Source organism: Microcebus murinus, chromosome X, assembly GCF_040939455.1.
Source record: "Microcebus murinus isolate Inina chromosome X, M.murinus_Inina_mat1.0, whole genome shotgun sequence".
In the NCBI taxonomy this organism is placed as follows: Eukaryota; Metazoa; Chordata; class Mammalia; order Primates; family Cheirogaleidae; genus Microcebus; species Microcebus murinus.
In genome coordinates, this window is record NC_134136.1 from 96,857,121 (window position 1) to 96,873,928 (window position 16,808).

Consider the following 16,808-nt stretch of genomic DNA (forward strand, 5'->3'; position numbering starts at 1 on the left):
GAAATAAGCCAGACACGAAAGGACAAATACTGTATGATTTCATCATATGATGAAATATCTAGAACTGGCAAATTCACGGAAATAGAAAGTGGGATAGAGGTTACCAGAGGCTCAGGGGAGGGAGAAGTAAGGAGTTGTTGTTTAACAGGTACAGAGTTTACAATGGGGATGATGGGAAAATTTTGGGCATAGATAGTAGTGATGGTTACACAGCACTGTGAATGTAATTTGTGCTACTGAATTACACATTCACAAATGGTTAAAATAAGTATTATGTATATTTTACCACAATTCTGCTAAAATGATTTTTTAAGTCTCTTCTTTTTTAATTTTCTAAAAAGTGCTTTTACCAAGTTTTCTCCTTTCAGTGCCCTCTACTCACTTTGACTCTCAATACATCTGTGGACAGTAGCTGGCATACAGACATGCTCTGATATGAGAAACAGATGAGCTTATATAAGGATAGAAGTGACTACACGAAAAAGGCCTTACCATTTCAAGCAGAGTTTATTTAGCAGGACTGCCGTGGCCTTGCAGAGTTACAAAGACAAATACACTCATTAGGGAAAAAGTCAAGGCCTGCGTTTCTAAAGACAGTGGAGAAGCAGCTGAGTCAATTGAAAAGGGGGAAGGCACCATCTTAAGCCAGAGAGTGGGAACACTGAGCTCCTGCCTGCTCCTCCCCACCCCTATTCCTCAAGCTGCCTCCCTGGATCAGCACAACTGTAGGAGAAACCTCCCCTCCCAACAGTCATTCTGTCCCTGGCACCGTTGCTTCCCCAAGAGGGCAGCATCACTGGAACTCGTCCAAGAGCAAATGGATTTTTAGGGATCAAAGACTTAATTCATATGAAAAGCAAGGTTTACAGCTGGGCAGAATTACTGTTTAGTGCTTTTCTTCCTCCTTTCTGTAATTTATTTCTGGTGCGTTAGAAAACCCTGAGGGAAAATGATTGTGGTTTTTTTTTTTTTTTTTTTTTTCCAATTAAGACTGGCTCCAGTGAAATTTTCATTATACTCCCCAAACCTCAAAATTAAAAAGACACCATGAGTACTTATAGAAATGTCCCTAATGTTCTAAATAATGTCTTTAAGGTGTAGTCTATAATTTTTATTGTGTGTCTACATTTAAAATTCACTTTCTAAATAGGTAAATGGCAGTGTCAGGCAAGGATCAACACTCCATCTGTACCCAGAAAATAGAAGCACCAAGAGAACAGTAGCAGCCTACTTTGGTTTGTTTGTGGGAGAGACGGGACTAGAGCCAAAACCTCCTGACTCTTAAAATCCAGGCCTCTTTTCTAAAATACCATTCTGAACAGATGTAATACAGGGATCAAGATCAGGTTTCTTGGCCAGGGTCAAAGTGACAAGTCAGCAGTATGAGAAATTCTGAAGCGTGAGGGATAAAGCAACTAGAACTCAAAATCTTCAGGACTCAGAGGAACTGTTTCTGGGCTCTAACCTTTCAGGCTGTATGGGTTCCAACCAGCATGAGCCAAGCTGCCAGCCATGCTAGGATGTTGCCTCAGCTGAAGGTCTATAAGGAGGGCATGAGTAGGCAGAACTGGGTAGGCCTCGGACTAAGGGAGCTGTCCTAGCCTTGGGCAGCCTGGAGTTCAAATCACAGTGTTCAAAATTACAGGGAACCCTTGGGTCTGGATAGGGCCAGATTCTGCCTCCTAGTGTACGGACATGAGGTATCCCTGGTCTCAGCCAGTGGTTGAGGATAGTCAAATCCAGCACTGTGGAGAGAGAGAAAACTATAAGAGCTGGGAAGTCTATCTAAGCCTGGTCAAACAAGGGTCTGATTGAGAAGAAAAAACAGGCTAAACACACAAGGTGAGAGTTTAGGTATCATTTGGGAATGCTTCTGGCTATAAATAACAGAGAAACAACTAACAGGGGCTTAAACCTTACGAGCATTTGTTGTTTACTGAATAGAGTCCAGAGATAAACAGTCCCAGGATTTGTTAGGCAGCTCAATGATGTCATTGAAATTTCAGGCTTTTTTCATCATTCCCATCTACTATGCTTCAATATATTGGGTTTTTTTGCTCTTGGATGTATCTTACCTGATGATCACAAACTGGTTGCCACAGCTATAAGCATGATATCCTCACATAACTGGCCCCAAAGACAGAAAGGATGGGAAAATATTTCTCAGAAGAATTCTCCTATGTCTCACTGGCCAGAGCTGTGTACCATGACTACCCACAAGAGCAAGTAGTATTTGACTTTTTCATTTCTCTAGTGTGAGGAAAGCAAAGGAAAAAGACGAATGGTTGTGGAATAACCTGGCAAAAGTGTTTGCCACAGTGTGGCAGGGAGAGTGCAACTTGATGGGAAATGCTAGGATTCAGGGTCACCCCATCAAGCATCCCAGACAACAGGCCTGGACAACCAGACCAATTCTAGACCCCTGTTTCCTTGTGGGCATGAGGCTTCTAATACTCCTGTTCAGATGTCTCAGGGCCTGTATGGGACTAAACCTTTAATTGAAGGTCTTTGGCACAACATGTGTTTTTGGAAAAAAAAAAAAAATTCTCTTAACCTAAAACTGCATGTATGAAATGCTCTGTTCATATAAGAAATAATGCCAAAGCTCACCTTTATGCCCTTCCAGGAGACTGGCTGCTGCCAAGAATTAACTGCCCATCTTTGCATCTATGTCAGCAACTTCCAGGCCTGCCCTGGCCCCACTCAGGTAAAGGGAGGCATTACCATCCTGGGGCTGCCATGCCCCTCCCAGTGAACAAAGTTTAGTGAAATTGCCCCTAAGACTCTGGCCTGCTCAGGTGCCCCTTGGGAGGCTAGCACCCCAAATTAGTTCCTGTGTTGGGCTTTGTAAGTGTCTTGGCAACTGAGTGTCCTGATAAACCAGATAAACCCTCTCCTGACAGATGCAATTCCAAATCATAGCAACTGTAGCCAGAGGCAATAGTCACGGCTAACATTTATGTAACATTTACTATGAGCCAGAAACGTATTCTATGCCCTTTATATGCCCAACTCATTTAGGCCTCACAACAACCCTGTGAGTAGGTGCTGTTATCATCACCCCATTTTACTGATGAGAAGACTGAGGCATAGCGAGGTTAAGGAACTTGCTGAGGTCACACAACTAATAAGTGACAGAGCCAGGATTTGAAGCTGGGGAGTCTGGCCCCAGAATACATGCTCTTAAGCACTATAGTGCCTCTTACCCAAGTAAATTTTGCAGTGCTTTGACCAAACACAGCAAAAGAAAAAAAAAAATGCAGCTGACAGAGACAGTAGGAAACATGTGAACATGTAAATGAAGAAGGAATGGTGGGCACTGTCATTCATTCATTCATCAGCCTCCAGGGTATGGTGCTGTCATGGTAGGTCACGGTGGTACTCACTGGGCCATAAGGACCACTCCATCTGAACAGTAGCATGCTGTGTTAGTAAGAAGCCTAAATGGAGAGTGTTTAATCCAAATATTTATGAAAAGAGCAGTGTCCATAGTTGGGCTGTTCTGGGCCAGGCAACATCAGACATGGCATATGTTACGATGGAGTTGTCACCTGGGTTACATTTAACATTCCCACATAATGGAGACTTTGTGAACTTTTTAAAATATATAAACAAAACATCTTGTTTCTCATGAAGTTACTTCAGAGAGATTTTATGACTGCCTGCCTAATGTTGACATGAAATAGCTTTTGTCTTGACTGTTGGAGTCATTAGGTATCAATATTTGAAACACAAAGGTCATTCCTATCTGTTTCAAGTACTTTGTGCCTTTTTGGTCCCTGGAGTACCAAATATAAAATTCTTTTTAAGGCTTTTTGTATATATAAATTTCATTGAGAATTTGTTTTAAAAGGTTACTCACTACTTATAAAATATACAAAATTTGAGTTAAGATAAGAAGAATGTTTAATGAACTGATGTTTTGAGGGTGTAATGATAAAAGTGAATCTCCCTCTGACTTTGGCAATGCTCTGAGGTAACTCTTACTCTGTCTAGGGGAACACAAAAATTTTAAAAGCTCAAAATAATATTTAAACCTGGGTGTGGTGGCATGTACCTGTAGTCCCAGCTACTCAGGAGGCTGAGGGAAGAGCCCAGCAGTCCAAGGCCAGCCATGGTAACACAGCAAGACTTCATCTCTAAAATAATAATAATAATAATAAGATTGAACCTAAATCAAATGCTTAGGATTTGCTTCTGGATGATGTGTAAATCACAGGGCATGTAAACAATATATTTAGAAAAACAGTGACTCTCTAATGACATAATCTAATTCTTGGGCTGCTATTACCTCACCTTAGGCTGACTCACTCTAATGACTTAGAACGGTTGACATCAATGATATATGTAACAATCACCAATTATTACGCTAATTCAATTCCTTCAATCATTTAACACTTGATTATGAGAAAATCAGCAATATATTAACAGAATGAAGACTTTGTTTTGCACTGCTAATATGGAAACTGAAATTTAACTTTTAGGATACAGTCTAAAAGCCACCAACTTAGAAGTTCCTTCTGGCTCTGATTTGGGATAAGGAATAGCCTCCTGTGAGAGGGTGGGTCACATGGAATGACACCCAGTAAGGAAGAACCTTCTAAGGCTCAGGTATGGAGCTATCTCTCAAGATTAGTCCTATACAAAAGTATGAAGTCGGGAAATTTTGCTTATCTTCAGTCACTCAAGTCTCTTTCTCAGCCTTGACCCCATCCCCTCACCCCCCCCCCTCCCTTGCTTCCTTTCTAGTGGAGAAAGGGATGGTCAGGGAAGGCTTCAAGGTCCCTGTCACTTTTCTGAACTCCTGACTCTGATGTTCCATTTATCCAGGTTCAGACACTAGTCATGCAACCCAGACTCATAGAATATAAATTTGTACCAGCATTCCAAATTAATAGCTACAACAAAAATGTAGTTTCCAGGTAGACCAATGGATGATACATTCCCTCACTTGCAAGACAGACTGCCTACAAGGCAGAAGAAAACTGCAATAGTTGAGATAAGTTGTCTGTGGTAACAAACAACTCCAAAACATTCTAGCTTACAACCAGAAAAGAGTATTTCTCATTCACACGACATGTCTATCACAGCTTTGCTCCATGTTGTATTCACTTAGGCTGTTGAGGCAAAAGGAAAAGAAAGATATCAACCACAGGGAAGGGGCACTGAAGGAAGAGGGGAAAGAATATCTGGGGAACAGTAACACAGACTACCACAACAAGTAACGGAATTATCTCTTGTCAGCAGCAGAAAAAAAAGCCAAACTCTGTAAAATAATTTTAAAGATATTTACTCTGAGCCAAATTTGAGGACCATGACCCAGAGCCATACTCAAGAAGTCTTAAGAAAGTGGCTGGGTTACAGTTTGGTTTTATACATTTCAGGGAGACAGAGGTTACAGGTAAAGTCATAAATCAATATGTAGGAGGCATACATTGGTTTGGCCCGAAAAGGTGGGCCCTCTCCAAGTAGGGCCTTACAGGTTATAGGTGGGTTTAAAAATTCTTTGGCTTGTAATTAGTTAAAAACAGGAAGCTTTGTCTAAAGGCTTGGAATGTTTTAACATAAGGAGCTGTTTATCAGAGACAAGCCACCGGATATATATTTGTTATGTAAATTGAGGACCTGCAGGTGTGTCTTGCATACCCTTAGGTCTGTTAATGGGTTACAAAGGATGTCCCCAAGAAGGGAGGGGGGCATGATGAGGATGTCTGACCTCCCTCCTCCTGGCAGGCAATTCAGCAATTCAGTGGGGGGGGGGGGGGGAGAATAAGCTTTAAAATTTTATTTTAGTTCACACTCTCTGAAGAGTCCCAGGCTTAGAGTAAAGAAAAAAAAGAGGTTCCACTTCCAGCTCTGTTGTCTAACCAACTCTCACCTCTCTGAGCTTCACTTTCACAATCAAAAAAATAAAGGGATTGGATTTTATGACTCTCAGGGTGCCTTCTAGCTTGGAGGCTGTGTGATCAGAGGCTCCTGGTGGCTAGAACGGGGACCCTCTCAACCAGCGAGGGCCTAGAGCACACCACCAAACTTTTTCTCTAAAAACCCTTCTGGCACCTTATGTGGGCCTTTAAACGCCTGATCTGAATCCCAGAACACAGAAGATAATTTGAGTGACTCTGTTCTCAATTCTCCCAAGGATACTTGATAACAAATACCATTCTAGAAGGTACTTCTGAGACAAAAGTTACAGGAAAGAAGTTAATTCATTGCAAACAATGGATGCCCACAGCACACTAAAGTCTAATTATCTCTTGGAATCCATTTGAGAAAGGCTGTAATTGTATCTTGTATCTTTTCTTTAGATTTGGAGGAACTCTGCTCAAGCCTCTCTAAACTTTGTGAGAAATTCCAAGCCCTCCCCAAATGTCTGCAGATTCCTAGGAGCTCATGATTTCTGGAACACTTCTTGATAAGATTTCCAGCTCTTGCTGAGTCTCATTCCCACATTTCTTTCTGTTCTGTTATCTTGTCTCTGCCCAAGAAATGCAGCTCTTTATCCTCCAACTACTTGAGGGCAATCAGCTATACCAAAAGCAAGAGAATTCGAAGTCATGTTGTCTTAGTTTGTTTTGTGTTGCTATAACCGAATACCATAGACTGGGTAATGTATGAAGAAAAAAATGTATTTCTCACAGTTCTGGAGGCTGAGAAGCACAATACCATGGTGCTGGTGGCATCTGGCAAGGGCCTTCTTGCTGCATCATCCCATGGTGGAAGGTGGAAGGTGGAATGCAGAAGGACAAGAGAGCATGCGCAAGTGTGCTCACATGCACCAGTGGGGAGGGGGGATGGGAGGAGAAGAAACTTTTTATCAGGAATCCACTGCCAGGATAACTGATCCATTGTCATGATAACAGTATTAATGCAGGCCTGGCGTGGTGGCTCACACCTGTAATCCTAGCACTTGGGAGGCCGAGGTAGGCGGATCATTTGAGCTCAGGAGTTCGAGACCAGCCTGAGCAAGAGCGAGACCCCATCTCTACTAAAAAATAGAAAGAAATTAGCTGGACAATAAAATATATATATATATATATATATATATATATATATATATATATATATATAAAAAAATTAGCCATGGCTGGGCGCGGTGGCTCACGCCTGTAATCCTAGCTCTCTGGGAGGCCGAGGCGGGTGGATTGCTCAAGGTCAGGAGTTCAAAACCAGCCTGAGCAAGAGCGAGACCCCGTCTCTACTATAAATAGAAAGAAATTAATTGGCCAACTGATATGTATATAAAAAATTAGCCGGGCATAGTGGCGCATGCCTGTAGTCCCAGCTACTCGGGAGGCTGAGGCAGGAGGATCGCTCGAGCCCAGGAGTGTGAGGTTGCTGTGAGCTAGGCTGCTGCCATGGCACTCACTCTAACCTGGGCAACAAAGCAAGACTCTGTCTCAAAAAAAAAAAAAAAAAAAAAAAAATTAGCCAGGCATGGTGGCCCATGCCTGTAGTCCCAGCTACTCAGGAGGCTGAGGCAGGAGGATTGCTTGAGCCCAGGAGTCAGAGGTTACTGTGAGCTAGGCTGATGCCACGGCACTCTAGCCCGGGCAACAGAGTTAGACTGTCTCAAAAAAAAACAAAAAAAAAAAACCAGCATTAATCCATTCATGAGGGCAGAGCCCTCATGATCTAATCACCTCTTAAGGTCCCACCTCTCAACACTATTGCACTGTCAATTAAGTTTACCACACATGAACTTTGAGGGATACATTCAAACTACTGCACACATATTCCAAAAGTTAAAACCCCCACTAACAAAATAGATGGTTAATGCTTTGTTCCCTCAGCATTTAATCATTCTGTTCTTCTGAGTAAATACTGTAATTCTCTTTCTTTTTATATAATTACCTAAACCTTATTCCTATTCTATTCTATTTACTTTGACTCCTCTTGTTTGCAAAATGTATATTTGAATTGCTCTTCAAAGCTGTATAAATTTGTTTACATATACAAGAGTCTGCATCCTTGTGGATCCCATCACAATTTCTGGAAAGGGGTGCGGTGGGAGATCTTGGATTGTACTCGTGAATAAGAGAGGCAGTAAAAGTGATATGTTCAGAACTGAGGCACATGGACATTTGGCTCTGGTTTGCTGCTCTCCTCCTTTCTTCTCACATGAATAATTTTTAGTGAATGTCAAATGTTCTATTTCAAAAATGTTTGAGTCTGTGGTCTCATTTCTATACCAATTTCAACAGAAAACATTCCAAAAAAGGCATATAAGTTTACAGCAAATACTGGATACTGGACGAGCTTGTTCTAAAAGTTCTCCACCCTCCTGCCACTGGAAATTTCTCATGGGTCTTGTTTCCTCACAGAACCTGGTCTCCAGTCATGTCATCTTATACTCTTTCTCACTCTCATTCTCAGCCTCACTCTCACCCTAGTCCTTGTTTACTTGCTCACTTGCTTTCTCACTCTCTACACCTCTTCTCCTCTTTCCTCTGTCTTCACTCACCCCAGGAATTCCTGTCCATTTCTACATAGGCAGTTTTGCCTATATCTTTGTTGTCTCCTTCCATTTGATGTCCAAGTGTTTCATCTTCCATCTTCCAAGCAACATATGAAAGGATTTTAGACCTTCCCTAAACTCCAATATCAGTGAGTGTAATCAAATTTTCACTCTGCTGTGCTAGCTTAAAAGGAATCATTTGGAAGAGGTATAAATACTCTTGCTAGGATAGGTTTGACCCACCTTAGTAACCATGTCACCACATTTCCTAGTATTTAGGAAGTGGGCTTCCTGTCTGTTTTCAGTTTTCTTTTGTTGCATGCAAACTATTCCCAAATCTAGTGGCATAAAACAATGACCATTCCACTATCTTTCACCAGTTCCTTGGTTGACTGGGCTCAACTGGATCATTTTCCTGCTATACATGATGTCAGCTGGGACTGCAGTCATCTGGGATCCCAGTTGGTCTAGAACATTCAAGATGGCTCACTCATGTTTCTGATAGTAAATGCTGGCTGCCTGCTGAGACCTCAGCTAGGACTGTTGACCAGTGTACCTCAGTTCTCCTTCATGTAGCCTCTCCATGAGCCTGTGGCTCAGGCGTCTTTTATCATGGTGACTGGGTTATGAGCGGGAGTATCTGAAGAAAAAACATCCCAAGAGGAGGAAGCATAAACTGCCAGGCCTCTTAATGACTGGGCCCAGAAATCCTATAATGTCAGCATAAAGCCAGGCACAAGGCCAGTTCAGATTCATGGGGAGGGAAAACAAATTCTACCCTGGATGTAAAGAGTGGCATGTGTGTAGAGAGAGGGAAGGAACTGTTGGGGCCATCTTTGGAGACTAGCTTGCACACTGCCTATAACTCCCAAGCACTCAGTGCCTGCTTCTCCAATAACTGCTGTCAGATCACTGTAATGACTAGATTTTTGACAGTTTTCTAATTATCTGACACAGGCTTGCCATACTGACATTTTTTATCTGGGGCTATCCAAAGATAATCATATTCTACTAGTCTTTTCTTTGTAAACCAACCTTTTGGGTTGAAGTTTTCTTGGTAAAATTCCTAGAAATTTTTTCTGCTTCCATTCTTCTGTTTAGACCCTGACTATATGGCTCAGGATCCAGGCTGGAAAACAGAAACCACAGCAGGTTTTTTTGGTTTGGGTTTTTTTTTTTTTTTGAAACAGAGTCTCACTCTGTTGCCTGGGTTAGAGTGCCATGGCGTCAGCCTAGCTCACAGCAACCTCAAACTCTTGGGCTCAAGTGATCCTCCTGCCTCAGCCTCCCGAGTAGCTGGGACTACAGGCACGTGCCACCATGCCAGGCTAATTTTTTCTGTGTATTTTTAGTTGGCCAATTAATTTGTATTTTTAGTAGAGACGGGGTCTTGCTCTTGCTCAGGCTGGTTTCAAACTCCTGACCTTGAGCAATCTTCTCAGCCTCCCAGAGTGCTAGGATTACAGGCGTGAGCCACCCCCTCCCCAAGCCAACACCAGTTGTTTTAATAGAGAAAACTGATTATGGGGATTTAGTAAAGCAGCTATTAAAGGGCTGAAAAGGCAAAAAGGGAACACTAGGGTAACACAAAGACAGTGAACTTCGAGAGCAGCTACTAACCCTGGGGCTGGGGAAACAAAGGGAAGAAGTTAGAGCTGGCAGAGTCTAGAAGCTCAGAGAAGGGACCCTATATGGAGCTGGGACCCAGATCTGTGGGGAGCTGCTTGGCTGATGCAGATGCCTCAGAAGCTAAGAAGAGGGTCTCATGGCTAAGACCCAGGCCTCTGAGGAAAGCAAGAGAGGCTGGCTCCAAGAGTGCCAGAATCCACCTGAAAAGTGGAACCAGTTGTGCTAGAACCAACTGCTGTTGACAAAGTGAGGGCAGTTGACGGGCTGATGCTGACAGACACAGGAAGGAGACATAAAGGAGCCGTCCCTTCCCCTTTGTCCAGACTTACAGTCTCTCTCCAGTGCCCCCCTAGGCAGAGCCTAACAGAGACAGATGGCAAAGCAAAAATGCCTTTTGCAGAGTCCTAGCCTCGGCATCATAAAGAAGAGTTTGGAATTGAGAAACAATGATGTAATAATTTGCACACTGCTTTACCCTGAGTGACAAAGATTTTATTGAGTTACTTTATTTCCATGAATGATTTTTTTTTTTTTTTTTTGAGACAGAGTCTCGCTTTATTGCCCAGGCTAGAGTGAGTGCCGTGGCGTCAGCCTAGCTCACAGCAACCTCAAACTCCTGGGCTCGAGTGATCCTTCTGCCTCAGCCTCCCGGGTAGCTGGGACTACAGGCATGCGCCACCATGCCCGGCTAATTTTTTTTATATATATATATATATCAGTTGGCCAATTAATTTCTTTCTATTTATAGTAGAGACGGGGTCTCGCTCAGGCTGGTTTTGAACTCCTGACCTCGAGCAATCCGCCCGCCTCGGCCTCCCAAGAGCTAGGATTACAGGCGTGAGCCACAGCGCCCGGCCCATGAATGATTTTTATAATATTGTTTATAGATATTGGTGGGGAGAGGAAACAGGAATTGCTAAGTATGTACTTTCGCCTACACCATAGGGATACCGGTTAATGGTGAAGGGCCCTAGCCAGCAATCCACATTCCAGGGTAGCTATGCAAACATGGCCATCTGAATCTGCCCTGGGGTTTTTATATATATATTTTTTTTTTTTTTTTCCACATTCTTCACATTTGTACCTGGGGTTTTTATATTAACTTAAGAGGTGTTAGCAATAATTTATCATTGATGGAATGAGTGGTGTTCGAGGTATATGATGGGCCAGAAAGACTGCATAGGACTCACAGTTCTTGTATAAATGAAAAAGAAGAATCCAGCACACTTAGCAGCCTAACATCTAGGCCCAGCATCCTATTTGATCTTGTGTCCTACTGTCTTCATGAAGGACAGTGGGGCTGATCTGACTAAAAGGCTTGCTTTGGCCGGGCGCAATGGCTCATGTCTATAATCCTAGCACCCTGGGAGGCCAAGGTGGGCAGATCGCTCAAGGTCAGGAATTCAAAACCAGCCTGAGTAAGAGCAAGACCCCATCTCTACTAAAAATAGAAAGAAATTAATTGGCCAACTAAAAATACACAGAAAATATTAGCCAGGCATAGTGGTATATGCCTGTAGTCCCAGCTACTTGGGAGGCTGAGGCAGCAGGATTGCTTAAGCCCAGGAGTTTGAGGTTGCTGTGAGCTAGGCTGATGCCACAGCACTCTAGCCTGGGCAACAAAGTGAGACTCTGTCTCAAAAAAAAAAAAAAAAAAAGGCTTGCTTACCAGTCTTCAGAATATTGCTGAATCTGCCTTGCATTCAACCTTTGGTGCTTGTTGGAACGCCTAAAGAACTGAGAGTAAAAAGGTCACTGAGCTCACAGGAACAGGTTGCCTGTTTCATGTCTGTTTGCTCTTAAGCCCTAATATGCTTGGCAGAATTTGGTCTGCTGCTTGCTTTTATAGTTAAATCCCGCCTGGTTGTGGGGTAAGTGATACCAAACTTTCATCTATCTCTGATTATATTTCTCAATATTAACCAAAGAACCTGGCTATTGCCAAGCACCCATGCAGGCTTAGATTCATTTATAAGAGCTCTAACAGTGTTGCTGGTGGCGGTGGCAGCATCACCAGTGAGAGAACCTCAAGGAGAAGGTAATATTTAAGAACTGAGTCAGAACAGAATGGTCAGCAAGTCATCCAGCCATAAAAATTCTCTTTCTAGTGTTTCTCCTTGGAACTTCAGAAAGGTGTACATTGAGAAATATTTCCTCACCTTTCAGTTTATTATCCTCCAGTACTCTAGATCCTGCTACAACCTTCTTCCACTCTCACTCCTCTCTCCCTCACCTCCACTCCTCACCCAGGACTTGCCCTGCTGGGGCTCTTCTCTCGGGCCATTGAACAATTCCTGCCTGGACTTGGAGAGGTTCAGTCTCAAAGTGGGTGAGGAAATGGGCAGAGGGGAAGTCCCCAAGGCCATTATTTAGTTCAACAACTGTGCTGAGAATTTCATGGCAACCTTTGAAATAATTGGGAGATAAAGGGTCACGTCACAAAGGATGGGAGATACACATTTTGGAAGAGGCTAATCATACTATCTAGAGTAATCCCTGTTCAGGCATTTAAAGTGTTGTTCCCAAAGTGTCTTCATAACTCTCTGCCATCGCAATACACATAAACACACACACACACACACACACACACACACACACACACTTCCCAGAGGGATTACTATCTCATTTGAGAAACAATCGATTCACTGTTGCCAAACATGCCCTTAAGTTAGCCAGGAAAATCAGGACAAATTTTAAAAGGATCAGGCTTTGGACAAGAAGAAATTCCCAAAATAAAAAATAAATAAATGCACAAGTCTGTGTACTGTAACCTAGGATGATTTGGGCCTTTGGGGGGATTGGAAACCATTTGGCACCTTCAGTCTTGATTTCTATTCTAATGTTTGGCCAGGATGGGATTTTCCAGGGCGTTTGTACAGATCATTAAATATATTATTATGTTGGCTATGTTTCTTTTTCAATTTAAGAACCCAGCTCCTAGAAAACATTTGCCTGAAATGAGTCCAAATAGTTTAGGCCTCAGGAGCAAATCCATTTTGACTAATAAAAGACTAATTCTCTAAATAAAGCAAGATGGTTTTTCTTAAATGAGAATCTAATTGTGAAATACTAGATCCTTAAATCTAGCAAATTACTAGCATAGACATTTCCAAGCCTATACAACTTGGATCAGATTTCTCATCATCAGAAAAAGGAATAATTTCTTTATCATCAAAATTCAAAATGAGCTGCAAGAACACAGGCCTCAGCTGGCAATTACCTCTCAAAGTAAACAAATCCATGCTCTGGGACCCTGGAAGATTTGGGTCTTTTCCATTACTTTTCCCATTCCCCCTATATCCTCCCCACCCTCTGACCCCATACTACTCACCAGCCAATCACTTTCAAATCCTTAATCAACATTCCTAGCTGCCCTTTACTGGGGACTAGGAATGGCTCCTGTCTTTAATGAGATTTTCTTCCTCAAATTTCAGAGACAAAACATTATTGTTCATATTTTCATGCAGAGCAGCTAGTCAGGTATGACTGATTGACTCTCCCAGCCCTCAAGCCAGAATTGCATAAATTGACACACTCTAAAAAAGAAAATTAGCATGTAACATCTGGATCTCTTCACTCAGAAATGTATCAATTAAGAATTGGTTTTCTGGCTATAAACAAATAACTTGGAGCACTGTAGCTTACAGGGCAGATCCTACCACTCCCTCCTGGGAGAGATGCCTTTCTCCCTTGGCATCCAATCAGCCATAAGAACTGATCATTTTGGGGCTGTACCCTTTGAATTGTTGCAAATATCATTAGCCCAGTTCTTTTTTATTATAGCCACAGGATAAAGTCTCTCTTTAAACTACTAGGGTCACCTACAGGCTGTCTTGCAATGTAGTACGTGAATGACAAAAGTCTAACAAAAGGGAGATTTTGTATGATGAAAACAAACAGCAGAAAACAGAGAGGACTTTGAAAAATGCAAAGGCTGTGCACATATTTCATTGCCATGAGTTTTGAGTACATGTCTGTGCACTACACTTCTCAAAATAAATTCCTTTGAGCAGATCCTGAAACCAAACCGTATTCTCAGTTGTTTGCTCTTGTTCATGTATACATTCATTAAATAAAAAAAAAATGAGTACTTCCTATATGCAAGGCACTATATTAGGTGCTGGGGACAGGATGGCAAAACAGAGTCACAGTCTCAACCTCAGGAAGGTCACAGTCTAGAAGGAGCAACAGTTAATTAAGTGAGAAAAAGCAATAACGCCCTGGGGTGAGTGGGTTCAGGAAGGGGGGGGATGGAAGAGTGGGTCAGGACAAGGTAATTACATGTATGGAGGCTTGAAAGTGAGAGATGGCATGCTCCATTACTGGAACTAAAAAATGAAAGCAGAACAGAATGAGGAGAATGCAGAATGCAGGGGGGTAAGTTGAAAGAGAAGAAAATAAAATAAGAAAAAAAAATACAGATTGTGAAGCGAGGGTGAAATGGTCATAGTTGTCTTTTAAAATGCTCCCTGGCTTCATCACGGAGAACAGATTAAAGGAGAGAAGACCAGTTGGTGGAGGTGCCAGCAGCTAAGGCTTTGTTAATCCAGAGAGAGATAATGGTGGCCTTGTCTAGGGTGTCAGTAGTAGGGGATAAAAAGAAGCACTGATTCCTGTTTAATATTCCTTTAGTGCAGTATTCATTTTTGTAGTTTTTTTTTCTTTTAATAGAAAACCTATTTTCCTTTAAGACCAAGATGAGCACAGTCTCTCTAAGCCATTAGAGCTCAACAGCTTCTTTAGTAATCCAGCTTCACGTGTTCATTCATGTATTCATTATACTGACATTTATGGAATGCCTGCCATGTGTCAGAATAATAAGATATGACATTCCTGCTATCCAAAAGCTCACAGTTCAGCAAAGAGAGACAGACACGTAAACAAATAATTGCAATAATATGTTGTAAGTACTGTAATATACTGTAATAAAAGTTAGAATAAAACCTAGAGGAACATAAAGGAGAACATGATCCTTTCTTTACTCTGTTAATGTTCCTGGGGACATTTATATTCATCCATGTGGGCAAGGGCCCTTGTTTGTTTGATTCACTGATATATACCAGGTGCCTAAAAGAAAATGCCTAGCACCAAGTAGATGCCTGATAAATAGTGGGTTTTGTGCTTAGTTTCCTGAGCTTTGGCTCAGATCTACCCTTCTGTCTCTTTCCAGTCTAGATTGCCTCAGATAGGACCCCCATGAATGGAGATGGTGGTCAATAGTTTTGCGTGCTAAAGAGAATATAGGATGAAGACTAAGAAGACATTGCCACTAGGAGGTTGCACTATTGTCTTTATCTTTTTATTTTTTAGAGACGCTGTCTTGCTATGTTGCCCAGGCTGGCCTGGGACTCCTGGGTTCCAGCGATCCTCCCACCTCAGCCTCCCAAGTAGCTTGGACTATAGGCATGTGCACCACTGGGCCCTGCTGCTTTTAACTTTTGTGGGCAGTTTCAATAGAGTGCTAGGTTCAGAAACCACAAGCTTCCTCATCCTGCTTCTTTGGGTTTCAAGTTCTATAACAGTGGGGATTAGAATATTTCTCCTATGCACTGTAGATATGGGAAGGAAGACACACAGCCAAGAAGGGCTAGCAGGATGCTACTGCTGCCTTAATGGCATTTACCTTAATGAAATCACCCTGCTCTAAGTCTGGCTCTCAGTTGCCAAAATCTATGAGCTTTATCTCAGAGATCCTGATTCACACTAACCTACCAGGGACTAAATCATACACACTACTATGTTTCATTATTAATGTGTACTGAGAAATATAACTAGTGTGTGGACTTTTCTATTCTTATCTGCCAAACCAGTACTTTTTTTTCCTTTAGACAAGCTATAGGGGATGTCTAACAATCAGAAGGTAGCTTGAGGTTTATGGTATTAGAGCAAAAGAAAGAGGACTTAAATGTTAAAATGGAATCAGATTTTATTAGCCTGATATAATTTCAGGGTTTGAAGTATCAGGTATTTTGGATACTAATCAAGATTCATAGGAGACCCTCTCCATAGAACAATGCATAGAAAGGCATGGCTCATGTTTACCTAGCTCACCCCACTTTTTTCCAGGGCTCCATTCCTGGCCAATTCTGAGTGACAGTGGGGTTTCCAAGAAGCCTCTGTAGGCAATTCCCTGCAGCAAGGCCATGGGGCCTTTGCACGTGGAATGTTTCAACACAGAAGGGTTAGACAGGCAAATGCAACTTATAAAAAATGAGCAAGGGAAGTAGTGCTAAATTAAAATTTGGCTGGCTCTTCTTATAAAGCTGGTTGTAGCACTGCAATGCTGGCACACTGATGTTAATTTGGAGTTATACCTCCATGACAAGGGATTAAGGAAAATTGCACAACTGTTTGAATGTCCATGGTCTTCCAACGAACCACAAAGTAATAAATTACTGTGTCAGTGGTATATTCAACTTTATATCTCCCCCAACTAATCCCTAATTGACTAAGAAATTTCAAGATAAAATTGCACACACTAAATAAAATGTAAGCACAGCATGTAAACAATATCACCATAGATCACCATTCTTGTCAAACTTAGCCTGTGGACATGTACCCATGCATTTATTGCTATCCACGTCACTGGAACAGAGCAGCAATTTTCTATGGCGGGTGTTACTTCAGAATCACCTGGTAGGATGAGAATGACAGCCTCTTACAACTTTCTACATCCTAACCAGAATGGGAAGTCTTTCATATTGATTTAAAATTCCTGGTT

At 42.0% G+C, this 16,808-nt stretch overlaps 1 long non-coding RNA gene across 1 annotated transcript in view; it reads right to left on the bottom strand.

The window, feature by feature from the left end:
• Nucleotides 1-3,874: 3,874 nt before the first annotated feature.
• LOC105882363 (uncharacterized) overlaps nucleotides 3,875-16,808 on the bottom strand; it is a 29,520-nt gene continuing 16,586 nt past the window's right edge. Inside the window, exon 4 of the long non-coding RNA XR_002222997.2 lies at nucleotides 3,875-4,139. This is a non-coding gene — a long non-coding RNA (uncharacterized LOC105882363). The remainder of the gene's footprint in view (nucleotides 4,140-16,808) is intronic.